Here is a 26,327-nt window from a genome sequence, read left to right as displayed (position 1 = left end):
CAGCAAGTGCAAATATTCGCCGAGACTTTCTGCAATTCCGTAAATTCTCCAAACAACGATATTTTCCTGTGCACAACAGCGAAATGTCTTGTAGTACTGCTGATCCCGTGTCATATATTGTTTATATAAACTGAAAACATTAGAGGTCCTTTTCCTCCACCTTCAGAGACATTCGATGTTATTTTCGTTTCTGTGGAACATTTGTTGACCGTTATAACGGTCGGAGTTCTATTAGTCAAATTTTCCTCCAACCAGTCCCCGTAAGATTTAGGAAACAATCACGTGGTACAGTGTGGAACGCCTCTCGGAAATTCAGGAAGATGGAATCTATCTGTTATCCCCTTCTAGTGTTTGTAAAATTTCCTGTATGAATAAAACAAGCTGTTTTCAAACGAGTGGTTTTTCCTGAATCTTCGCCAGTACTTTGAGAGAAGCTTGTTCTCCTTCAGGAACGTCACGATTTTTTAGCTTAGAATATGCTGTAGGCTCCCTCAACAGATATAGTTCAGTGGTTTTGATCTTAAATAGTATGCAGCCAATCTTCTTACCCTCTTCGTAAACAGGAGTGACTTACAGACTTTTTCAGCCTACAGGGCTATTCATTGTGCAAGAGATTCTTTTATATATTTATACTAACTTTTTCATTGCGGTTTCGCCTGCGTATGTGTTCGACACATATACTGAACACACATCCTGCTCCCCCTCCCTGTGTCTACCTCTTCCTCTCTCTGTCTGTTCACCTTATGTGCCCAACTATATCTATCTCGTCCTCCCCACTCTCTCTGTCTCTTCATCTCCTCCTCCTCCTCCATTTGCCCATTTCTTCCACCCCCAACTCTGACCATATATTCCTTCCTCCTCTCTCTGATCATATCCTCCTCCCCCTCTCTCTTTCTATCTCTATTTACTTCTTTTCCTTTTCCATCTGCCCACCATCCCTCTACACTTCTCACCTGCCTCAGGCATCTCTCCCACCTCCCCTTTCTCTGACCATTTCCTCCTCTCCTTCACTCTGTCCATCCCCTCCTCTATCCATCTCAACCTGTCCCCAGCAATGCTCATTGACATGTGTGGCCCCTGGAATACAATTCAATAAAGTGGCCTACATTGCTCCCACAACATGGCTGTCATGTAGGGCATGCTACACATCAGGGGCTTGAATGTCATTTACTTGCCCTTGATGTACAGGTCACTGTGCGAAGTAGGACGATACAGCAGGCCAACATTACTCAAACACAACACATCTGTCATACAAGACAACCTACATTTCCAGACCAGAAAAATGTTTGTTGCCCCTGACATGAAGGCTGACCTGCAAATTAGGGTCATTTAGTAGGCTGATACTGTTCCCATACAACATACCTGTTATGCAGGGCAGCCTATATGCCAGGGACTGGAAAAAACAGGTTTCTCTGTGTATGGAAAAAACAGGTTTCTCTGTGTATCTCCACTCCTATTGGAGGTAGGAGGTTACAAATCCCACAGTGCTGATACACCTGAGGCCTGCTGTTTCTGTGTCAGATTTGACTGATATCTATCCAGACATTTGTGAGGAGATCACAGACATACACATATAGACACTACTATATATATATAAAACAGATTTACACGTCCAGTTCAAATAGGATGAAATCGAAGACCCAATCTCTATGGTTTTGCAATGAGTCAGTATATGAAATTGTATCAGAAAAATTAATTATAAATAAAATAAAATGCAGACAAATCCAATGCAGATGACCAGCTGTTGAGTTTACTCATGTAATCAATAATATAACAAGGGAAGTTGCTTAAATTTTGTTCCAATAACTCCCATAGAGAATAAAAGGAATGAGCCATTACAAAATTCTTCACCTTAGACCTCAAAGAACGAAGATTATTGATAATTTGTTGTTTTATTTTGTATGTTATCGAAAATGATTGCCACCCTCTGTGCACAAGAATCAAGGAGTTGTCATGCAAATTCAGTTTGGATTACTACCTAATATTAACTAAATGAAAGCTGCTAATTCTGTGGAATAAGCTCATATCGCTAACAATAAACGACATTAAAGAAAATATATATAGAAAAGCCATGCCAGAATTCCCAGAATCCTGAACAGAGGTCGACATGATATTCTCGAATTTTCACCACACATTGCTCTAACTGCCTATTTCTGAGACAAAAATGCCCTTTGAAAATGGGAAGAATATAATGCTTTACATCATCCAAACAAGCAATTTAAATTAATTTTAGTGCTGGAACATCATTTATTGCAGATACTGCTCCAATGGTACATGCAGCTGCATTCATCTTTTGAACAAAATCCTGTACATGGACGTTCCATGACAGCTTACCAGCTATCTGAACACTTTGGAATTTGTATTGTTCAGACTCACTGATCATATGCTCATTCTGTGCAACCAGAATATCAGCTTTAGCTGAATCATATGTTAGAAACTCTAAAAACTGAGTCTTCTTTTTTTTTGCATCAGATTACACCGAGGTGACAAAAGTCATGGGATACCTCCTAATATCGTGTCAGATTCTTTTGCCCAGCGTACTGCAGCAACTCGACACGGCATGGACTCAAGTAGTCGTTGGAAGTCCGCTGCAGAAATATTGGGTCATGCTACCTCTACAGCCGTCCCTAATTGCGAAAGTGTTGCCGGTGCAGGATTTTGTGCACCAACTGAACTGTCGATTACGTCCAAGAAATGTTCGATGGGATTCATGTAGGACGATCGAAGTGACCAAATCTTTCGCTCGAATTGTCCTGAATGTTCTTCAAACCAGTAGCAAACAAATGTGATCTGACGAAATGGCGCATTGTCATCCACAAAAATGTCATCGTTGTTTGGGATTATGAAGTCCACGAATGGCTGTAAATGGTCTCCAAGTAGCTGAAAACAGCCATTCACAGTCAATGATCGCTTCAATTGGGTCAGAGTACACAGACCGTTTCATGTAGACAGAGACCACACCATTATGGAGCCACTGCCAGTTTGCACAGTGCCTCATTAACAACTTGAGTCCATGGCTTCATCGGGTCTAATATCTGCTCTTATCAGGTGAAATCACCTGATCAGGTCACGGTTTTCTAGTAGTCTAGGGTGCAGCCGATATGGTCACAAGCCAGGAGAAGGGTTGCAGGTGATGTCGCGTTGTTAACAAATGTCGTGCTGTTAGCAAAAGCACTCTCATCGGTCTTCTGTTGTCGTGGAAGAAAGGATATTGCGGAGACATGGCTTAGCCACAGCCTAGGGGATGTTTCCAGAATGATATTTTCATTCTGCAGCGGAGTGTGTGCTGATATGAAACTTCCTGGCAGATTAAAACTGTATACTGGACCGTGACTCGAACTAGGCACCTTCGCCTTTCGCGGGCATTGGTGGTAGAGCACTTGCCCGCGAAATGCAAAGATCCCGAGTTCGAGTCTCGGTCCGGCACACAGTTTTAATCTGCCAGGAAGTTTCACGCAATGTTGCTTGATTGTTAGCACTGGCAACTACGCGCAAACGCGGCTGCTCTCGGTCATTAAGTGGAGACCGTCGGCCACTGCATTATCCACGGTGAGACGTAGTGCCTAAAATTTGCTATTCTCAGCACACACCTGACACTGTGGATCTCGGAATAATGAATTCCATAACGGTTACCGAAATGGAAATTGGCGTGTGTCTAGCTCCAACTACCATTCCGTATTCAAAGTCTATTAATTCCATAATTATATTGGAAACCTTTCCACGAGGATCAGCTCGGTATAAATGACAGCTCCCCCAATGCTCCGGTATTTCATACCTAGCGTTCATAGATTTTACGTACGACCAAAATTTTTGAGGTTATTTTTAGAATCTGCAGTGCCTGTTTTGCCCTCAGCATCGTTCACTTCGATAAATAGGAGCCAGAGATCGGCTGGACCTGCCGCGTGCTTGTTGCTGTGCCAGCCGAGCGCCGTGTCCGCGCCTCAGCGGCGTCTCCAGACGAGTTAACCTCTGCCGCCAGCCACAGCCGCAGCCGCCGGCCCTCTCTGCCGGCTTTCGCAATCGGCGGCGCCCGGCCCAAGGTGACGGCGAGGCGGAAGCGCCCAGGCCGTGGCCGCACGTATCGCGCCAGGCTTGAATTACGGCGGACACGCCGCGTAAAGTGGCCGCGACAGTCGCAGCAGCAGCCGCACTCCCACGGCCCTAGCGCATTGCGCAAGCAAATTAACTGCGCCGGTGCTGCAGCCCGCGTGACTCCTAGCGCTGTTACTCGTATCGTTTCTTCGCTAGTGTATGTTCTCTCTCGCTCAGCTCAGTCACGGATCTCGAGCGATGGCCTTCAGCAGTGGGGCGTTAAAATACACTACTGGCCATTAAAACTGCTACACCACGAAGATGACGTGCTACAGACGCGAAATTTAACCGACAGGAAGAAGATGCTGTGATATGCAAATGATCAGCTTTTCAGAGCATTCACACAAGGTTGGCGCCGGTGGCGACACGTACAACGTACTGACATGAGGAAAGTTTCCAACCGATTTCTCATACACAAACAGCAGTTGACCGGCGTTGCCTGGTGAAACGTTGTTGAGATGCCTCGTGTAAGTAGGAGAAATGCGTACCATCACGTTTCCGACTTTGATGAAGGTCGGATTGTAGCCTATCGCGATTGTGGTTCATCGTATCGCGACATTGCTGCTCGCTTTGGTCGAGATCTAATGACTGTTAGCAGAATATGGAATCGCTGGGTTCAGGAGGGTAATACGGGACGCCGTGCTGGATTCCAACGACCTCGTATCACTAGCAGTCGAGATGACAGGCATGGCTGTAACGAACTGTGCAGCTACGTCTCGATCCCTGAGTCAACAGATGGGGACCTTTGCAAGACAACAGTCATCTGCACGAACAGTTCGACGACGTTTGCAGCAGCATGGACTATCAGCTCGGAGACCATGGCTGCGGTTACCCTTGACGCTGCAACACAGACAGGAGCGCCTGCGATGGTGTACTCAACGACGAACCTGGGTGCACGAATGGCAAAACGTCATTTTCTCGGATGAATCAAGGTTCTGTTTACAGCATCATGGTGGTCGCATCCGTGTTTGGCGATATCGCGATGAACGCACATTGGAAGTGTGTATTCGTCATCGCCATACTGCCGTAACATCCGGCGTGATAGTATGGAGTGCCATTGGTTACACGTCTCGGTCACCTCTTGTTCGCATTGACGGTACTTTGAACAGTGGACGTTACATTTCAGATGTTTTACGACCCGTGGCTCTACCCTTCATTCGATCCCTGAGAAACCCTACATTTCAGCAAGATAATGCACGACCGCATGTCGCAGGTCCTGTACGGGCCTTTCTGGATATAGATAATGTTCGGCTGCTGCCCTCGCCAGCACGTTCTCCAGATCTCTCACCAATTGAAAACGTCTGGTCAATGGTGGCCGAGCAACTGGCTCGTCACAATACGCCAGTCACTACTCTTGATGAACTGTGGTATCGTGTTCAAGCTGCATGGGCAGCTGTACCTGTACACGCCATCCAAGCTCTGTTTGACTCAATGTCCAGGCGTATCACGGCCGTTATTACGGCCAGAGGGGGTTGTTCTGGGTACTGATTTCTCACGATCTATGCACCCAAATTGCGTGAAAATGTAATCACCTGTCACTCCTAGTATAATATATTTGTCTAATGAATACCCGTTTATCATCTGCATCTTCTTGGTGTAGCAATTTTAATGGCCAGTAGTGTATGTGGCTCAGACGTCGCGCACGGCGCTGAGGTTGACTTCGAGATGATCCGGTTTTTTTGCTGTGCGTTCTCAGCTACTGCGCTCTGGGACAGCTTCCGAATCAACCGCTTTGTTCTTCTATTGTTTAACTATTAGCTCGTAGCTTTTTCCCTTAAGTTTTATAAACACGACAGACACACGTCACAGAGACTTTAGTCATCAATAATATATTCTCCTTCACTATTTAGAACACTCTACCAACACTGGGGTAACTTTTCGATTCCGCGACTGTAGAAACCGGGTGGTTTTAGGCGAGGAACCCTTCGAGCCATGTTCGGAGCGCATTTCCATCCGCAAGGGAAGATCCTTGATAGTTGTCCGATAGGCAGCGCAAGATCAGAATAAGGTGCGTGTGCGGAATGACTTCCCAACCCAATGATTGTGCAGCGTATCTGTCAGTCTAACAGAATGCCGGCGGACGTTACCGTGGAGTAGCATCACTACACGCTGCTTTCCTGGTCGTTGTTCTTGGACTGAGTCTGTAAGACTTCTCAGTTGCTGAAAGTAAGTTTCAGCAGTTACGGTTACACCTCGGGGAAGCAATTCGTAGTTCACAACCCGTCGCTGCTCCATCACATGCCTAACATTTTCTTTTGTGGATCCACGCATGTCTTTGTACGAGGAGTTGCTGCTTTGTTTGGGCTCAACCTTTCCTTTCTTTTCCTTGTGTTAGCATGAAGACATAATTTCTCGTCACCAGTTACGATACAGGATAGGAATGGTCGGTGTTGTTCACCAGCCAGTTGATGACGAGCAAGCAGAGACGTACATGTGGCCATCCGCTGATTCTTGTGATTTTAGCTGAGCATCAAAAGCCAATTATTTGCAATTGTACAGTGAGCTTTTAATGCAATTTTTACTAATGCAGCTGGCCATTCCCCTTGCTTACCACCTTGTGAGATTATGATTTACAACCTGTCTCACTCAGATAAAGTTTTTAACCACATATTGTCATACTCTTGTTGACCCTCAATAGGAATGTATGTAACTGCATGACTACAGCTAACGATGATGGTTTTTGCTGCACGTTCACCAGTTTTTTATTGTTTGAACGATCTGAAGATGGTTGTAATAAGCAACCGAAACTAGTCATCGTGCTTTAACTGTATAAGAAAAAATTCATGGCCTAGGCATCAGAAGCTTTTTTTTAACAAAAAATAAATTATTTCATAAATTCTCGACATTTACACGTAATCTCATATACGAGCATTTACAACCCTTTTGCGACGTTTTCGGCACTGTGCATCCTAGTATCTGTAACATAAAAGGATGCATAAGGAACAATTTAGAAAAGCGAATGAACAAGCAGGATATCAGGAACTTTGTAGTTTGGTAAATACAGAAGCAGATATTGAAAAGGAAGAGGACTGTCATCAAGATAATGACATAAATAATAAAGGACGGGGTCAACATTCATCACTGTAGTACGTCAGGACCTGTATATGTCCTAAAAGATCATGGAAAAGGCAAGCTACAATTAAATTTTATAACATACTAAAGCCAGTGTTTGACATAAACATTAACATTTAAAAAAATATACAAAAAAAGTTTTAGTAATTTCGTCCCTCACAAAAATTCTCAAATATACAATTATTGGAACTATTTTCCGTTATAACACTGCCAATCACTTTCACTATTATGAGTCATTTGAAAGAGCTTTTTCAAGTTATTTTCACCCTTCGAAAGATGTGAAATATATGAATTTGTATGTCTATGCAGATGCAAAGCTTGTTTCGTGATAACAAAGGAAGCATTTCGCACAACGAATCCATTTCTCTCTGACTTCGTTTTCTCATATGGAAAAAGTAAAGTAGTCTTTACAAACAGCGAATAAATTCAGTTTGTACAAACATTTTCAAAAGGTCAAAATAGGAACTGCACGGGGGACGAAATTACGAACATCCCCAGATTTATTATAACGGCCGCTACAGCAACATAGACTAAACCCTAGCTATAACGATTGCACACGTGAAACTACAACACACGACTGAAATAGGACCCCAATATTTGGACACAGATCAGTGCTCACACTAGGAATTGCAAAAAAAAAAAAAAAATGGCTGTGAGCACTATGGGACTTATCTATTGTGGTCATCAGTCCCCTAGAATTTAGAACTACTTAAACCTAACTAACCTAAGGACATCACACACATCCATGCCCGAGGCAGGATTCGAACCTGCGACCGTAGCAGTCGCGCGGTTCCGGACTGCGCGCCTAGAACCGCTAGACCACCGCGGCCGACTAGGAATTGCAGGCTGTTAATTTGACAGCTGCACTAACTCATTTCAGCATAAAAAATTTAATTCCCTCCCCCCTACACGGAACTTACTCATGCTGCACACAACAGATTCTCCCCAAAAAAACAATGGACTGAGGCCACGCATAAACGCGCATGTAATCATTTAACAACTGTGGAAATTGGAAATTCCGTGTGGGACGAAATTAGGAATGGGAATGCTATTACAGTCCCTTACCTTATTTTTTATCAAATTTCTTCCCTTTCTCCAAAATTTTCTTTCACTATTTAGGAGAAAGTTGATTAAAACTGGATATACGGATCAAACCAAGTACATCCAGATCTCTGTGAGTAATGCCGCCTTTAGTCTGATAACGGTCGGAACTACTGGCAGCCGTCATTTCGGGGAGTTGTAGATAATAGTCATTAGCGGAGGTCTGTTCTTTTCCTTCTAGAGTTTTTTTAATGTTTTGCTGAAATTTTCTCCAATGTTGGCGCTTCTTGGAGCAGTGTTTTGTAGAGAAACATTATCTGATAAGAAATAGGTGAGTAATTATTTCGATTAAGCACAGTTTCCAGTGTATATCAATGTTTGTGTGATGCACATTATGTGAATTCTAACTTTTCAATGTCACGTTTTGTTTAACGTACACCAGGTGGGGAAAAACCGAGTTTAAAGAAATAAATAAAAAAACAGAACCACAAGGCAGATCACCACAAGTGAAAGTATTAGAAACTGAAGCGTTTCAAGATGATACTCCTCAATCCAATGTGCTCCAGGATGAAGTTTCTCAATCTTCTACAACCGAAAAAATTTTCAGAACCGCATGATGAATTGGTAATTGGTCCTGGGACTTTGGAAATGACATCGAGAAGATTGCTTGCGTGACACGTACGTAAGCATCCTCTCTTATCACCTGTATCCATTCATGACTGTGCATCCCGACGGATTTCGGTAATTCCCGGAGTACAGTGCGACACCCTACACCTCCAGAATTAGTACAGAGTGGCTCCAGAAACGCTCTTCTGCGTTTAAACACTTCCGCTGGCTGCCAGACTCCCCAGACATGAACATTATTGAGCATATCTGGGATGCCTTGCAACGTGCTGTTCAGAAGAGATCTCCACCCCCTCGTACTCTTACGGATTTATGGACAGCCCTGCAGTATTCATGGTGACTGTTCCCTCCAGCACTACTTCAGACTTTAGTCGAGTCCATGCCACGTCGTTTTACGGGACTTCTACGTGCTCGCGGGGGCCGTACGCGATATTAGTCACGTGTACCAGTTTCTTCGGCTCTTCGTTGTATAAGAGGTAATAATTCGTTGGAAATCGGTAATCATCAGCTAGAGATATAGGTGCTCTTACCTCTGGAGGCAACATGGTTTTTTGGTGCAGGACATGTGACCAATCTGTAAGCCGTCTATCGGAGTTCTCCCGTTCTGTTCAGGGGGGACCACATATTATGGCTTTTGCACAGAAGCTCTATGTGTTTTAAGTCAAACACTTTTGATCCGTTAAAGATATTTATAATCTCTTCTCACTTACACTAACTCTAACTACGAGCTCGTAACTTCATTAATCACTCAAGTAGAGGCGTCAACTTCGTTTCCTGAAATAGAAATTTTAGTTTTTGGGCCAGAATAGCAGCTCAGTATAAGACATTTTCGTAGGTATGACAAGAAGTGCAGAGAAAAGAAATATACGTAATATTGGGAATTTTGTGCTGTTGTCGCGACAGTCTGAATGGCCTACCGTCTCAAAGTTCACTCTACTCTCACATCCCGTCGAGAGTGACGTAAACGTCCCGTATCCCTCGCCTCGTCGGCGCTTGCCTCCGTAGAGAGTGACGTAAACTTCCGGATGTACACCGTTCAAACTGCCACAGCAACAGCGCAAAATTTCCAGTATTACACATTTTCTTTCTCTTTAACTTCTTATCAGGTCGACAGAAATGTCTCCTTCTGATCTGCTGTTCTGGCACAAAAAAACTGTAGTTTCACTTTAGAAAACGAAGTTGGTGCCCGTTTCTAAGTGTTTAATAAACGCGTTTCTCTGTGTTTCATGAGCTCACGGTCAAAATTAATGTATGTGAGAAGAGATTACAACTTTCTTAATAATCAAAAGCATATGAGTGGAAATGGTTTGGCGTCTTGCCCGTTCAATGGAAAAACTAATTCTCATTTCAGTGGACACTTAAACACATAACATTTTTTTAAATTTATTTAGCGTTTTTCTTCAGTTAACCTGAATATAGCTTCTCTTTACAGCGAACAAGTGGAAACTAATACATCAGACACCAGAAATGTGTAATATGCAGGAAAACATTGCAAATGACTCCGCTTTTATCTTTCTTTCTTTCTTTCTACAATGCCTGTCGTTTTAGAGAAAGTCAATAGCAATTCAGTGAACGCTCATGAAGCGCCATCTGCGGTTTCTTTCCCACAACTCGCAATTTGGACCCAAAGAGCGCATTTTGAAGACAGAGTCTTGTAATTTTTTCTCGATACTGGTTTCGTGGACATCACTATACATCTTTCAGATTTTGAACTATAAGTATATGGGGTATCCATTTTCGGTGGCTTTGAAACAAGCCTAGGTCATCAGTGAGCAACAAAACAATGAAATATAAGGGAGATTTGATGTTGATAAAAATATACAGTAACTGCTGGAAAGTTATAACAGGTGCCACTTTCAGGTCTATTCAGCCTTCAGTCTCAGCATACGAGGGTGTGAGGTATTACACGTCATGTATATTACTCGGTCGACTTGTTGCAATTGAGTTTATAATTTCTAATTCTGTCCTTCAGTATGACAATGCCAAATCACACGCGAGCGCTGCGATCTCTCCAACAATCCAACGCCTGGGGGTTCTCTGTCATCTATCAGCCTCCACCCATTCCCGATTTGGCACCACTTAATTTTCATCTGTTTCCAAAACTTAAAGAACACCTTCGAGGACTTCAATTTGATAGTGGTGAAGTGGTGCAAGTAGACGTGAGGTTGTGCCTCCGTCAACGAAGTCAAACTCCTATAGTGAGGGTATCAACAAACTGACGCTGGTTCCAAGATGGCCGCCGAGTAAGTGACGCCAGAAACCATTTCCAGAAAGTTAAGTGATTTAGACAGGAATATAATTTAGTTTAACGCCGACAACAAATTAAATACGTGCATTAGTGTATCGTTTAGTCTTGCCGTTAAAGGTTTGACTTTTCTTTGCGTATTTTTTCAGAAAACACGAAAAGATCGTAACTTCGCGAAGTCGCGCTTAGGCTTAAATTTTGTAAACGTGTTTGTTTCTTGTTTCACGGTAATTTAACTAGTTTCTCGGTAACAAATAAGTAAACTACCGTAAATAGCGTATAACTTCATTGTTTTAATACAGATTTCAGAAAAACAACGTAACTTTATGTCAGAAACTTGCCTATATACATTTGTTTATAGGCCTAATTCTCGTAACGTTTTTGGAGAATCAAAGTTAAAGTATCTCGTTTAATTGTCCTTTTTTTCGTTCCATCGAGTGAAATATATAATAAATAGCGTATACCTTCGTTGTTTTAATACAGATCTCAGAAAAACAGCGGAATTTTAAATCAGAAACTTGCTTATATACATTTGTGAATAGGCTTAATTCTTGTAACGTCTTTTTTGATTTTCGGTAATTTAATTGATTTATTCTAGCTAAAGTATTATTTTTGCCATGAGTGAGAAGTGCCTGACTTGCCGTAGAATTGTTAGTTCCGGGGTTTGGTGTGATGGATGCAGTAGTTTTTTTCACTGGGGGGACTGCAGTGGCGTGGGTGTTGGGAAAGTGGATCAGGCTCATCAGTGGTTATGTAGGATTTGCAGCAGAGATAGGAAGATAGTGGAACAGGAGGGGAAAATTGCTGCCCTTCAGGCTGAGCTAGATCAGGCTAGGGAAGATCTGGACAGGTTAAGGAGGGAGAAGGGCAAAGAGAGGTGGGAAGTGGCAACAGGTAGCAGAAGGAATAGGCCTAGAACTAAGTCTGACAGTTTTGTGGTGAATGTCAAAAATAAGTTTGACCTGTTGCTTCAGTTAGAAACTGATGAGCCTCAAGCAGAGGTAGGTGTAGACAGGACACAACAAACTTTCAATAGGAAATTGAAAAAGAATGTAGGAAAGTCATCGAAAAGGAAGAAAGTTTTGTTGTTAGGCAGTTCTCATGCCAGAGGTGTAGGCCAACTTCTGCAGGAGGAATTAGGACCAGAATACCAGGTCACAAATTTTTTCAAACCAAGTGCTAGTCTGGATCAGGTGACAGAGGATTTAGGTTCACTCTGTAAAGGATTTACCAGGGAAGACACCGTGGTTATTGTGGGAGGGCCAGGGAACAGCATCGACAGAGATCCTGGGTACAGTATAGAGTGTGACCTGGTAAAGATTGCGTCAGCATCGAGACACACCAATGTTGAATTTGTATCTGTCCTGAGACGCCATGACCGGCCTCATTTGAACTCTTCTGTTGGGAGAGTTAATTTGGAGTTGGAACGGCTGCTTGGATCGGGTGCGGGGGCTCATATTGGTGTGGTTCCTGTTGATTATCTTAGTAGGTGGGACTATACCAGGCACGGCCTACATCTCAACAGGAAAGGGAAGGGGAAACTGGCTGGGGTAACAGCAGGAAATTTAAGGGGGGGAGGCACTGCTATGAATGGTAAAATACCAGTGGTTACAGGTGTTGGAGCAGCACCTTTTTTAGGATAGGTAAGACAGAAAGATGTCAAGTTCTACGAGAGGTCAGGATTGAAACAAATCTTCAGTTTAGGAAAGAAATTAAACAGCACAATTCTAGCACATTGGATTACCAATCACAGCTATCAATTATAAATTTTCACCAATCACCAGAAATTTTATCTCCACCAAGTTGTATCTCAGTCCTAGGTAATTCCATTGATGAATTAAAGTCACCCAACCCAGTTGACATAATCTGCCTCTCTGAACACCATGTGACCACTGGTATAGGAACTAGGCCTAAGCACAATGAGAAACTCAGACAGGAGAGTACTGCAAATGTTAGAATAAGGGAAGGTTCTCATAAAAGTATAATTAAAAATAATGTAAGTATATTTCATCAAAATATTGGGAGTTTAAAGAATAAAGTAGATGAGCTTCTGGTTTGTTTAGAAGATTTAGAAGCTGAGAATGAAATAGATATACTATGCCTGTCTGAGCATCACATTGTTACTGATATGGATAAGGTAAATGTAAGTGGTTATAAGCTCTCTGCACATGTAATGAGAGAAAATATGGAGAAAGGAGGAGTTGCCATATATGTCAAAAGTTATCATTGTGCAAAAAGTATAGAAACAAAAAAGTTTTGTGTAGAGAAACATATAGAAGCATGTGCCTGTGAGCTTAAATTAAATAAAGGCACATTTATAATTGTAACTGTATATAGGTCCCCATCAGGAAATTTTCATCTATTTCTGAAAAATTTGGACTCCTTGTTGTGCTATCTGTCAGACAGGGGGAAGCAAATTATTATTTGTGGGGACTTCAATGTAGATTCTCTGAAAGAGGGTAATAGGAAAAATGACCTTGAAGTATTACTCGGTTCTTTCAATTTGACACCCGTTATTGATTTTCCTACTCGGGTGGTAAAGGATAGCAGCTCACTGATAGATAACTTCTTTATAGACCAAGATAAGTTTAACCAGATAAATGCTCAGCCTGTTGAGAATGGTCTTTCTGATCATGGTGCACAGCTAGTTACAATATATGACATAGCTCCATTCAGCAATACTAAACAGTCCTCCAAAGTAGTACGTTCAGTCAACGATTTAACAATTGCAAATTTCAGGGAAAGCCTACAGCAGTTAGACTGGGATGAGGTGTACCGTGAACCTGATGCCAATTTAAAATATAATTTATTTCATGACATTTTTGTAAATGCATTTGAAAACTGCTTCCCCAAGAAAATAGTTAAATATACTCGTAAGAAACCTTGTAACAAACCATGGCTTACTAAGGGTATAAAAATATCTTGTAACCGGAAAAGGGAAATGTATCTGACAGCAAGAAAGAGTAGTGACCCAGAAACTATCAAAAATTATAAAAACTACTGTGTTATATTAAGAAAAGTTATTAAAAAATCCAGGAGTATGTGTATCATGTCTGAAATCAGCAACTCTGATAATAAAATTAAAACAATTTGGAATATTATTAAAACAGAAACAGCTCAACCAAGAGCAGAGGAAGACAGTATTACCATCAAATTGAATGAAAACTTTACGAACAAAAAGTCAGAAGTTGAAAATATTTTTAATAATCATTTTCTAAATGTTGTGGATATAGTAGGATCCAGGTGTTCATTAGAAGATGCTAGGCTGTTAATGGAAGAGGCCATACCTATGCAATTTGATACAATTGAAATCTCACCCACTTCTCCCTCTGAAATTAGGAAAATAATAAACTTGCTTAAAAGCAAAAACTCACATGGAATTGATGGCATTTCCAGCAAAATACTAAAAGCTTGTTCTCAACAGATAAGTAAGATTCTCAGCCACCTGTGTAATAGCTCTCTGGAACAGGGCATTTTCCCTGATAGACTGAAATATGCTATTGTTATACCTTTGCATAAAAAGGGGGATAGATCTGACATCAACAATTACCGTCCAATCTCCCTTCTAACAGCTTTATCCAAAATTTTTGAGAAAGTAATGTATTCAAGAGTAGCTTCACATATCTGTAAAAATGAAGTACTAACAAAATGTCAGTTTGGTTTCCAGAAAGGTTTTTCAACAGAAAATGCCATATATGCTTTCACCAGTCAAATTTTGAATGATCTGAATAACCGAACACCTCCCATTGGGATTTTTTGTGATCTCTCAAAGGCTTTTGATTGTGTAAATCATGAAATTCTGCTAGACAAGCTCAAGTATTGTGGCATGAGTGGGACAGTGCACAAATGGTTTAATTCGTACCTAACTGGAAGAGTGCAGAAAGTTGAAATAAGTAGTTCTCGTAACATGCAAAGATCAGCACATTCCTCAAACTGGGGAACTATCAAGAATGGGGTTCCACAAGGGTCAGTCTTGGGTCCTTTGTTGTTCTTATTATATATTAATGACTTGCCATTCTATATTCATGAAGAGGCAAAGTTAGTTCTCTTTGCTGATGATACAAGTATAGTAATCACACCTGAGAAACAAGAATTAACTGATGAAATTGTCAATACTGTCTTTCAGAAAATTACTAAGTGATTCCTTGTAAACGGACTCTCACTGAATTTTGATAAGACACAGTACATACAGTTCCGTACAGTGAATGGTATGACGCCATTAATAAATATAGACCTTAATCAGAAGCATATAGCTAAGGTAGAATATTCCAAATTTTTAGGTATGTCCATTGATGAGAGATTAAATTGGAAGAAACACATTGATGATCTGCTGAAACGTTTGAGTTCAGCTACTTATGCAATAAGGGTCATTGCAAATTTTGGTGATAAACATCTTAGTAAATTAGCTTACTACGCCTATTTTCACTCATTGCTTTCATATGGCATCATATTTTGGGGTAATTCATCACTGAGGAATAAAGTATTCATTGCACAGAAGCGTGTAATCAGAATAATAGCTGGAGTCCACCCAAGATCATCCTGCAGACATTTATTTAAGGATCTAGGGATATTCACAGTAGCTTCTCAGTATATATACTCTCTTATGAAATTTGTTATTAACAACCAAACCCAATTCAAAAGTAATAGCAGTGTGCATAACTACAATACTAGGAGAAAGGACGATCTTCACTATTCAAGATTAAATCTAACTTTGGCACAGAAAGGGGTGAATTATACTGGCACTAAAGTCTTTGGTCACTTACCAAATAGTATCAAAAGTCTGACAGATAACCAACAAGTATTTAAGAAGAAATTAAAAGAATTTCTGAATGACAACTCCTTCTACTCCATAGAGGAATTTTTAGATATAATTTAAGAAAAAAAAATATTAAAAAAATTAAAAAAAATAAAAAAAATAAAAATAAAAAAACACAAAAAAAATAAAGTTGTTATATTAACTTAAGTATGTTGTTAAATTAACCTAATTATATCATGTATTGGAAAATTCGACTCGTTCCACATCATTACGAAATATCGTATTCATGATCCATGGAACTAGTATTAATCTAATCTAATCTAATCTAATCTGGTCTTCGGTTGAGAGAAATCTTTTCGTCGACAGTATGACTATATTGAGAAATAAATATGTAGACATGAAGAACAAAGATGTAGAGCGTTAATAAAGTTTGTTTAACTCAAAAAGCTTTAAGAATTTTCACATAAAAAATTCGGAGGCATTACTTCAGTAGGCGGTCGTTAAATATCAGTATTTTAGTATTGAGACGACAAAGCTGACATTTTACGCTGCAGCTAAGCTCTAAAATTATGAAAATGACCAATAACGGCCGACACCAGTAATCGTCCGTGTGAAATCGGAACTGTGACAGAAATGAATGTTCAGTTAAAACAGTGAAAGGCTCTACTGTCGCGCTATCCTAATCGAAGAAGTATTTTTGCGCGCCTGCTACGGGTGACATTATCTTCTATTCCAAGGTCTGTGAAGCGCAGGTGCTTACGCTAGCCACATAGGCGGGCCGCTAAAATGGGGAAAAGGAAACCCGGCAGCTAGAAGCAGATTTCCAGAATTGATTTTTGAATGTTTGCATGACCAGATGAAAGCGGTATTGGGATATTGGTTTACGATATCTGATTTTGGGAGCGCATGTAAACATAGTGATATTCACAACAGTTCTGCCCATTTGTTATACACTGCAACAGCAGCGCTCCAAGCGGACAGAAAGCTACTCTTCTGCATACAATACCGAGTGAGTGTGAACGGTATCGGTTAAACTGATTTGTAACATAGTTTTTACAACAAGGAGCGTACGTAGTGCCATAAAAATCTGCATTAACTAAAAAAAATGATATCACATATGTCTTTCTTTAATTTTCTAAAGAGGCAGGGAGGTACGAAACGGTATATTAGAGGACAGTTTATTTACGATTCTCTTGTAAGCTACAGATATTTATTGAAGAATGTCGTTTTCTTTTAAGCACAAAAAATAGCTAGTAAACAGCAGAAGAAAGATGTCGTGTATCTACTCAATATCAATTTTCTTCGCTACACTACAAATCAGTGAATGTAGAACGTAAAAAACTTGTCTGGAATTTAATACCGTCATTATTGAAAGCGGCAAAGACGCCACCACAGCCGTAGATGAAGGGAATCCCTCACAGACGTAATAAGAAACGTGAAAAACAATAAAACTGTTTCCGTATACAATTTCACAATTGTTGCTTCATCTGAGAAAGGAACGATAAGAATGTTAAATGCATTCGCTTTTGAAACAAATGTATTTACATTTACGAAAACATTCGTGTACTGGAAATTCGAGTGGAGCGTAAGAATGTGCGAATCATTAAACTCCGTACGAGATTGTTAAGTGTCAAGGAAAATGCCTATCCAAATAAGAACAGACAACAGAGATATATGCTTTTCATGTATTTATACTCTAAGCTATAATTATACACGTATCGGGAAGTATTTCTTTATGAATAAACTGTAGATCTCGTCACTGAACCAGTGAGGTTCTGCTATTTTTGCGTTTATTTCACATTCATTCATACCTTCTGATAATTTACTAATGCTTTGAACACACAAAATATGAGTACTACTTCGTTAGTTGAAAAAATAATTGGAAACAAAAATTAATCTTACGAATGGCTTCCTCGCCGCTAGGGACGCTAGTGTTGTTCCAGCGGTCAGACGGTAACGATTTTCACGGCTGTGAATATGTTAAGCCTAGTTTACACGACGACATTGCGTTTCGCCACTCGTTGGGTGGAATGAGTTGCACGCAAATGATTTCATGTTTGACTGTAGACACGGTGCCACCAGTATACACATCAGTTTCGTTGTTTTGAGGGTCTCTGAGTCGTGCCTGAAATGAAAGTTTTGGCAGCAGCACGTCGCACGAGTTGTGATAGAGTTCAATCTTGTTGAGTGGAATCGCTGCATAAGGAAAAAATGAGAACTGTGTTTCGATTCGTGACTGGATGAAGAACACACGTCAACTCGGTTGCTGAGCATCCTTGCTGAAATAATTTATAATGGAAGACCCAAGAAGTTCTTTCAGTTATCTTAGAATGTCCCCAGAACCGTTCACATTTCTTCTAAGTAGAGTGAGTTATGCGATAAGGAGTAAAGATAAACTGACTAAACCAGAGGTTATAGACACTTTCAGGAAGAGCATCGGGGAACAATTGACAGGAATGGGGGAAAGAAATACAGTAGAAGAAGAATGTGTAGCTCCGAGGGATGATGTGCTGAAGGCAGCAGACGATCAAGTAGGTAAAAAGACGAGGGCTGGTAGAAATCCTTGGGTAACAGAAGAAATATTGAATTTAATTGATGAAAGGAAAAAATATAAAAACGCAGTAAATGAAGCAGGCAAAAAGGAATACAAACGTCTCAAATATGAGACCGACAGGAAGTGCAAAACTGCTAAGCAGGGATGGCTAGAGGACAAATGTAAGGATGTAGAGGCTTATCTCACTAGGGGTAAGATAGATACTGCCTACAGGAAAATTAAAGAGACCTTTGGAGAAAAGAGAACCACTTGTATGAATATCAAGAGCTCAGATGGGAACCCAGTTCTAAGCAAAGAAGGGAAAGCAGAAAGGTGGAAGGAGTATATAGAGGGTCTATACAAGAGTGATGTACTTGAGGACAATATTATGGAAATGGAAGAGGATGTAGATGAAGATGAAATGGGAGACACGATACTGCGTGAAGAGTGTGACAGATCACTGAAAGACCTGAGTCGAAACAAGGCCCCAGGAGTAGACAACATTCCATTAGAACTACTGACGGCCTTGGGAGAGCCAGTCATGATGAAACTCTACCATCTGGTGAGCAAGATGTATGAGACAGGCGAAATACCCTCAGACTTCAAGAAGAATATAATAATTCCAATCCAAAAAAAGCAGGTGTTGACAGATCTGAAAATTACCGAACTATCAGTTTAATAACTCACAGCTGCAAAATACTAACACGAAATCGTTACAGACGAATGGAAAAACTGGTAGAAATCGACCTCGGGGAAGATAAGTTTGGATTCCGTAGAAATTCTGGAACACGTGAGGCAATACTGACCTTACGCCTTATCTTAGAAGAAAGATTGAGGAAAGGCAAACCTACGTTTCTAGCATTTGTAGACTTAGAGAAAACTTTTGACAATGTTGACTGGAATACTCTCTTTCAAATTCTGAAGGTGGAAGGGGTAAAATACAGGGAGCGAAAGGCTATTTACAATTTGTAAAGAAACCAGATGGCAGTTATAAGAGACAAGGGCCATGAAAGGAAAGCAGTGGTTGGGAAGGGGGTGAGACAGGGTTGTAGCCTCTCCCCGATGCTATTCAATCTGTATATAGAGCAAGCAGTAAAGGAAACAAAAGAAAAGTTCGGAGTAGGTATTAAAATCCATGGAGAAGAAATAAAAACTTTGAGGTTCGCCGATGACATTGTAATTTTCTCAGAGACAGCAAAGGACCTGGAAGAGCAGTTGAATCGAATGAACTGTGTGTTCAAAGGAGGATGTCTTGAAAGGAGGATATAAGATGTACATCAACAAAAGCAAAACGTGGATAATGGAATGGAGTCGAATTAAATCGGGTGATGCTGCGGGAATTAGATTAGGAAATGAGACGCTTAAACTAGTAAATGAGGTTTGTTATCTGAGGAGAAAAATAACTGATGATGGTCGAAGTAGAGAGGATATAAAATGTAGACTGGAAATGGCAAGGAAAGTGTTTCTGAAGAAGAGAAATTTGTTATCATCGAATATAGATTTACGTGTTAGGAAGTAGTTTCTGAAAGTATTTGTATGTGGTGTAGCCATGTATGGAAGTGAAACGTGGACGATAAATAGTTTACAGAAGAAGAGAATAGAAGCTCTCGAAATGTGGTGCTACAGAAGAATGCTGAAGATTAGATGGGTAGATCACGTAACTAATGTGGAAGTATTGAATAGAATAGGGGAGAAGAGGAGTTTGTGGCACAACTTGACATGAAAGAAGGGACCGGTTGGTAGGACAGGTTCTGAGGCATCAAGGGATCACAAATTTAGCATTGGAGGGCAGCGTGGAAGGTAAAAATCCTAGAGAGAGACCAAGAGATGAATACACTAAGCAGATTGAGAAGGATGTAGGTTGCAGTAAGTACTGGGAGATGAAGAAGCTTGCACAGGGTAGAGTAGCATGGAGAGCTGCATCAAACCAGTCTCAGGACTGAAGACCACAACAACAACAGTAATAATTATTAACATTAATAGCAATAATAATTCGAAGCAGGCCGCATTAAGAAGAGAATGGTTTGCAAACTATTTTCTTGAAGATAGATCGGTACAGTTGCAATATTTCAAAATCCTAACATATGTGAATGGGGATCACTGTTGCGACGTTTTAAATAGATGATATTGAATAAAGAATACAGCTTCTTGATTTGTGTAGCCTTTCCTCCTGTCAAGAGTTTTCCTTAACAAACAGTCGCCAACTCAAACGTGGGGATTTTAGTCTTGTAGACGAGAGCATTGCCACATCTAGAATTACTCGCTTGTCTTTTTCTTAACTCAGTTTTATATGTGCTCCTAACCCAATAAATATTGCCCTGCAGCTCAGATACTGTCAAACCATCTTTGTTCTGATCGCACATGACGGTCTCAGGAGCAGCGATATGCTGCGTATTTTTGTGATCAGTATCACTGAAATCCCACAGACACCTATGCAAAGCATATATATCCAAAAAGCGAACGTTATTCTTCGTTCCCAACTTCATATTTCAGTTTGTCTACACTCTACGAATACAGAAAAACTCAAAACTCATGCAAGTAGTGTCGCCAAAGTTGGAACACGCCGAAGGTGTTTAGTTTCTCCAACGAGTTGCGCAAACGCGTGGCACGCATGCGCAGTGGCCGGTAGCATAGTTGCCTGCAACCTCGTGTCGTCGTGTAAACTCGGCTTTAGACTGTTGTAAAAGTTTCTATCAGCTTCAAGCAGCAATTTAGAAAGTGCACGCTACGTAAAGATACCGACAATACTTAACCATACTGTCATATGAAACCACTGTGTAAATTAAACCAATGGTGACTGAACTAAAAACAATAGACCTTGTAGAAATAACTGCCCGATTTCTTTGAAGAATATCAGCGATTGTTGCAGTAGACTTGGCACTATTATAAGTCGGTTGGTACAGAGTGAATACAACAACTAGTGACTATTACAATCTCATATTTTTCTTGCTTCTTTTGCAAACAACCGCTAGCCGTGGCTGCTGCGCCTCCACAGCATTTGCATTAGTCTTAACTAGGTCCCGCACGCCCTGGAACACGAAGCGTTCGGACATTCTCTGCAGAAGACATGAAACTTATTTTTTTTTTTTTCAAAATTATTGATAAAAGGATCTCTCCCAATTTCTGCTCTTCTCCCTTCACTCAGCTTCAGTTTGGCTTTCATTATTCTAGCTTTACAATTGTAATTAATATTTTAGCGAGAAACAAAAAACAAAGAAATGTTTCTAACTGGACCATTACAAGGTGTCCCATTTACAGGAATGGAAAGATAGTAAAAACAGTCGTTTTATATTCACAAAAATGCTCTGCTGTCGATCACTGTTAGTTACTTTCTGCTAGTCTTTCAAAACCCGATTAACAACAACTGATATCCTTCCACTACTATGATTAAATTACGAAAACAAGAATGTGTACATTAAATTCATGAAATTCTCTGGGTCGTTCCTCTTGGATGTTACTTTTTGTTGTCCTGAGGTAAACGGAAAACTGAGTAGCGGACTACGACGATAATGGTTAGATGTGAGCCGTTAACAAGTGGTGAAACCCTGTGGATGCTGCGTGTAGTCCGTGCTGTGCTCTGAAGAGCACCGTCTTCTAACAGTGGCAGCCGTGCGCTGCAGTTGCGTCCGGGACGGACTCGTGCAGGTGGATGCCAGCTACGACTCTCGCTCGAAGTCGTCACTTAGTCTTGCGCACCTCCCTTCCAGATGGTGAACTGCCTTCCTGTAGGCCTACCAAGATCCCTCCGCTGGCTTTCTGAGAAATTTTCTATGGGCGTGTCCACACATCTGACTGGCAAGATGAAAAACTTTACCTGGCCAATCTATTTAGTTCGTTCAGTATTGATTGTCACTTCCCCTGTAACTTCTGCAAAGTGGCATTTTGAAATGTGTGTCGTTGTATGCGTGAAGATAGACTTTAGTTCTATCTACTGGCACCAGATGGCGTTCCTGCTTCCCATCGGTGCCGCAGTGCAGTAGCACTTGTTCCAGCTTGCGAGCATGCTGGGAGACATCGATGGGTACATGTAAGTAGACTAGCATGGGTAACGGTGGACAGTGGTTTCTCTAGAGGGAGGGAGTGACTGCTTCACACATCCACAAGAGGCTAGTAGCCATATCTGTGGAAACAACGAAGTAGCAGATCTGTGTTTCATTGTGTATCAGATTTCACAGACCGCAGGGATTGTGGTGAAAAACGCGAAAGCACTGGGCGTCCAGCAAACCACACAATGCTTAGAATTCAATGACTTGATAATGGGCCACATGTGTACCATGTTTGATGAACTAGAGAAAGCAACAGGTCTATCACGAGGAACCCTCCACACCGTGATCCATGAGGATTTGAAGACGAAGGTGTGTACATAATGGGTACCCCAGCACATCCATTGCGCCGAAACGGAAGCGTGTGGAGATTGCAAACAGTTGGTGCAACAGTACAGCGCAGATCAAGCGGAGTTCTTTGAGTGTATGGTCACCATCAACGAGTCACGATGAATCCACCAACCTCCAGAAAAGGAACGCCAGTCTGTGTAGTGGAAGCATACTGGGAGCACTTATCCCAAGGAGTAACAGCAAGGGCTATTCGTGCAGAAATAATTGGCGACTGTGTTCCAGGATCAGGAAGGGATACTGTGACGGATTGTCTCCCTACCATTACGACCGTAGACGGTGATCGGCACCGCAGTTCACTGCACCAACTCTGCCGATGTATTCAACAATGCGGCATACGGAAAATGGGTCGTAGAGCTCTCCTCCAACTCGACATTGTGCTTCCACATGAGACCGTTGCCACCATACGTGAACTACAGCACTGCATCGCACGGCGAAACAGGGTGAGCAGCTCTTACTCACGCGTTGCCCATCACTCACTTTGCACACGCACGCGGCAATCGCCTCACGCGCCATCACGCGGCACTCACTCAGAGCGGGACAGGCGGTACGTGGCTCTGTCACGCGGGTACAGGCGTGGCGTGACAGACGGTGTGACAAATGGCGTTTCAGATACGTGGCACTGGCGTCTCACTCGTTTGTCTCGACACTAATGGAAATCAGAGTAGATAGTAGTGTGGCACCACATCTTCCTTAGACATTGTTGGATACATACTGGATACATCCTAATGTGAATGAACGTTGTGCTTGGAAGGTGTTTTAAAGAGCTGGATATGTACCTTGATTTACTGATTTTTTTTTCTTTTTTCAAGGGCACACTACCATTCGAAGAATTGTTGCTAAATGACAATGGGAACATCGGAACTTCTGTAGCAACCTGAATATTTACTCAAATAAATAGATAAATAAAAACTTGCTGATCGCTACTGATAATTATGGGAACTACTGAACTGTATTTGTAGGACACATTAGACTGAAAGCCGATAAGACTATATTTCCATTTCATAATTACAAATGGTTTTCCTTTGTTTCAGATGTAGATGGATTATTTTTATCAACTGATATTGGGGAGCACGTCAGCAACAGTGATGGGAGAGTATTAATAGAAATCAGTTTTGATGTCACGGTAAAACTGTATTACGGTATCAGCATGAAAAATATGATGCGCCAGTTGTCCAGATGCTGTAATTAATTTAAAAACACATGTTTCGGGAAGACATCGTCCCATTACAGCATGACATAATATTTTTAAAAAGCTTGATAATGCGATCATGTTTTCCTGAAACACGTTTTTAAATTATATGCAGCACACGTCTGGACAACTGGTGTGTCATATTTTCCGTATTGATAAAATGACTTCAGTAAAGCGTTATTTAGAGCGGAGCTCCCGCTTCCGGATCCTATACCTACACAAGACCGCAAATTTCCTTATTACTTCTTTGCATACGAAGTTCCTGCTCTCACAAAACACATAACGAGGTCACATTTTTTTTCTTTTTTTTAGTGATGAAATTTACATATTTGATTACAGATTAGCTAGGGGAAGGAGGTATGTAGAATGTTCTTTTGGTATATTAGCGGCAAAGCTCTGAGTGTTGGTTCACAAGAAACAACATTACATATTTCTGTTTAGTTCTATATCTTCTTCCTTTCCATAAATTCCTTAAATTAATTTCGATTATTACGCCTGTCTCTGATATTTCACTTGCAATCGTTTGTCACTCTGTATCTTCTCCATGCTCGTAGCTCTATTCAGCACTGTTGTTCAGCCTGATCATTCAAGCTGGGTGCAAGACACGTGGCACACTTGCTCCGCAGCTGTCTGAACGACATCGCGTACACGGCATGCCGCCAGGGCAGTTTCACATTTAAGAGGCACCTGTCCGAAAGAACACACGCCACACATTTATATAACTGATTCAGCGCGATGTGCAATGAATCCACAACCTTCAGTGTGGAAGCACATTTACATTCGACCTACACTAGGAATCTAAAATTAACGAGCATGGACGACATAGATGGGAGCTACAGATGGGTGGCGCTAGTTGGGCATGTGGTTTGGCCAGAGAGCGTGCTGAGATCGTCCGCGAGTTTGCGATAAACACTGTGTGTCGATGGCGCAGTGGTTAACTTAGTTCCCCAGTAAGCAGGAGATCCCAGATTGGAGTCGCAGTTTGGCACCCATATTCACTCATCGCTGATGATCCTTCGCAAAGTCCCGATGCAGCTGATATCATTTGTTCCTTCCCTTTCCTTCCTCCCCCTCCCCCTTCAATTTACATAACACGGTAAAAACGAAAAACACCAAAGGCTCCGTCCACTCAAGCTGTTGCAGACACACTGAACAAGCTCGTACTGGCGCGTCTGATGGCATGTGTTTCCCTGTTGCCTAGCTACAGTTTACATCACAATGTGTTGTCTTGAACCATGATTTTTCTGTTCAACATAAATTTCCTACATAGCAGATACACTTCAGTTATAATATCCATAATATTTCACCATCGGTCTGACAGACAGTACCACTCATTTATTTCAATGACTCATGACCATTGTCTGATATTTCAGATATGAACACAAGCCAGACTTGATTTCCCAGAAAATATAACGATATACACTTCAACATTTATGATATAAAATGAAAAATTATATTTTACTTTCATTGGAGTATCCCCCTTGGATTTAATGTCTGCCTTACAAACTCGAAGGCAACGGCCTTGCCGCAGTGGATACACCGGTTCCCGTGAGATCACCGAAGTTAAGCGCTGTCGGGTGTGGCAGGCACTTGGATGGGTGACCATCCAGCCCCCATGCGCTGTTGCCATTTTTCGGGGTGCACTCAGCCTCGTGATGCCAATTGAGGAGCTACTCGACCGAATAGTAGCGGCTCCAGTCAAAGAAAACCATCATAACGACCGGGAGAGCGGTGTGCTGACCACACGCCCCTCCTATCCGATGGGCCCTTGTGGCCTGAAGACGGACTGCATGTTACAAACTCGAGGCACGCAGTCAACACAGTTTTGTACCTGTTCCGAGTCTATATGATTCCACACATCCTCAACGACATTCCAGAGATGTTACTTACTTGTTACATGAACTTTCCTGATACGTCTGTCCACTGCACTCCAGACAGTTTCAATATTATTACAATCAGGGCTTTGGAACGGCCACACCACATGTTTCAGAACCTTCTGCTTTTTCTTTGATGTACTTCTTACAGAACGCCGACCGGTGCTTTGGCCATTATCCTGTTGTAATGTGAACTCTATGTCACCCCCCCCCCCCAACCATAAATAAACACCCACTGTGTTTAACTGTACGGAGAATGAACTTCTGGGCCACCCTTTCTCCATCAGATCCACAAACAAACGACTTCCTCCAAGAAAAAAAAAAATCATTGATCGGTGAATAATATCTTCTTCCGTTCTTCATGTGTCCACTTACTATGTTTCGTAGCTTATCGAGTCTCTGCTTTTTATTTATGGGCTTCAGAAGGTGTTTCCTCGCTGTCACACGTTCTTTCAAGCCGGCGTCAATCAGTATTCTTTTTACTGTGAAAACAGTTTTTTCCTGTCC

General features: G+C 41.5%; 1 protein-coding gene and 1 pseudogene across 2 annotated transcripts in view; both read left to right on the top strand.

Annotated features, from left to right (window-relative positions):
• Positions 1–26,327, top strand: part of LOC126484167 (5-phosphohydroxy-L-lysine phospho-lyase-like) — a 325,588-nt gene that overhangs the window by 14,831 nt on the left and 284,430 nt on the right. The window lies entirely within an intron of this gene.
• LOC126425329 (5S ribosomal RNA) lies at positions 25,459–25,575 on the top strand (annotated as a pseudogene).

The sequence above is a fragment of the Schistocerca serialis genome, chromosome 1, assembly GCF_023864345.2.
Source record: "Schistocerca serialis cubense isolate TAMUIC-IGC-003099 chromosome 1, iqSchSeri2.2, whole genome shotgun sequence".
Taxonomy (NCBI): Eukaryota; Metazoa; Arthropoda; class Insecta; order Orthoptera; family Acrididae; genus Schistocerca; species Schistocerca serialis.
This window is presented reverse-complemented; position numbering and strand designations above follow the sequence as displayed.